The sequence below is a fragment of the Triticum aestivum genome, chromosome 2A (genome assembly GCF_018294505.1).
Source record: "Triticum aestivum cultivar Chinese Spring chromosome 2A, IWGSC CS RefSeq v2.1, whole genome shotgun sequence".
NCBI classification, from domain to species: domain Eukaryota; kingdom Viridiplantae; phylum Streptophyta; class Magnoliopsida; order Poales; family Poaceae; genus Triticum; species Triticum aestivum.
This window is the reverse complement of record NC_057797.1, coordinates 550,884,928-550,886,854: the sequence shown is the minus strand read 5'-3', so window position 1 is coordinate 550,886,854 and position 1,927 is coordinate 550,884,928.

Sequence of the window (1,927 nt, the reverse complement as noted above, 5' to 3'; positions counted from 1 at the left end):
TGAATCAATGGTGGACTTGCAAGCGGGGCTATTATAACTAGAGAAACAGCACCGTGGCGAGTCAAGGGTCGACTTGCAAGTGGCATCAAACAAAAAACCTAGTCGCAAGTCGAGTCTTCACTTGCAAGTGGAAATAAAAAATTACGCTCCCACAATTGCGAGCCAATGGTGGACTTATAACAGGGGCTATTACAACTAGAGAAAAACCACAATTGTGAGTCGATAGTCGGCTTGCAAGTGGCATCAAACAAAGAACCCGGTTGCAGGTCAAGGGTCCACTTGCAAGTGGGATAAAAAATAGAAGACCCAGTTGCGAGTCGAGGGTGACTTGCAAGTGGGATAAAAAAACCTATTTGCAAGTCGAGGCTTCACTTGCAATTTGGAAGAAGAAACAAAAACTACGGGCCCACAATTGCGAGTCAATGGTGGATTTACAACTTGGGCTATTACAAGTAGAGAAATGATGTCTACTACACAACCTTCTTCTTGTAGACGTTGTTGGGCCTCCAAGCGCAGAGGTTTGTAGGACAGTAGCAAATTTCCCTCAAGTGGATGACCTAAGGTTTATCAATCCGTAGGAGGCGTAGGATGAAGATGGTCTCTCTCAAGCAACCCTGCAACCAAATAACAAAGAGTCTCTTGTGTCCCCAACACACCCAATACAATGTTAAATTGTATAGGTGCACTAGTTCGGCGAAGAGATGGTGATACAAGTGGTATATGGATAGTAGATAATAGTTTTTGTAATCTGAAAATATAAAAACAACAAGGTAGCAAGTGATAAAAGTGAGCATAAACGGTATTGCAATGGTAGGAAATAAGGCCTAGGGTTCATACTTTCGCTAGTGTAAGTTCCCTCAACAATACTAACATAATTGGATCACATAACTATCCCTCAACATGCAACAAAGAGTCACTCCAAAGTCACTAATAGCGGAGAACAAACGAAGAGATTATGGTAGGGTACGAAACCACCTCAAAGTTATTCTTTCCAATCAATCTGTTGGGCTATTCCTATAAGTGTCACAAACAGCCCTAGAGTTCGTACTAGAATAACACCTTAAGACACAAATCAATCAAAACCCTAATGTCACCTAGATACTCCAATGTCACCTCAAGTATCCATGGGTATGATTATACGATATGCATCACACAATCTCAGATTCATCTATTCAACCAACACAAAGGACCTCAAAGAGTGCCCCAAAGTTCTACCGGAGAATCACGACGAAAATGTGTGCCAACCCCTATGCATAGGTTCATGGGCGGAACCCGCAAGTTGATCACCAAAACATACATCAAGTGAATCACGTGATATCCCATTGTCACCACAGATACGCACGGCAAGACATACATCAAGTGTTCTCAAATCTTTAAAGACTCAATCCGATAAGATTACTTCAAAGGGGAAACTCAATTCTTTACAAGAGATAAGAGGGGGGGGGAGAAACATAAGATCCAACTATAATAGCAAAGCTCATGATACATCAAGATCATGCCAAATCAAGAACACAAGAGAGAGAGAGAGAGAGAGATCAAACACATAGCTACTAGTACATACCCTCAGCCCCGAGGGAGAACTACTCCCTCCTCGTCATGGAGAGCACCGGGATGATGAAGATGGCCATCGGAGAGGGATTGCCCCCTCCGGCAGGGTGCCGGAACGGGTCTAGATTAGCTTTCGGTGGCTACGGAGGCTTCTGGTGCCGGAACTCCTGATCTATTGTGTTCTCTGGAAGTTTTAGGATACGTGGGTATATATGGGTGAAAGGAGTACGTCGGTGGACCGAAGGGGTGGCCACGAGGCTGGGGGCGTGCCCCAGGGGGGTGGGCGCGCCCCCTACCCTTGTGAGCTCCTCCTTCATCTTCTTACGTAGGGTCCAAGTCTATCCGGTAGGTTTCCTTCCAAAAATAACTTCTCCAGTTG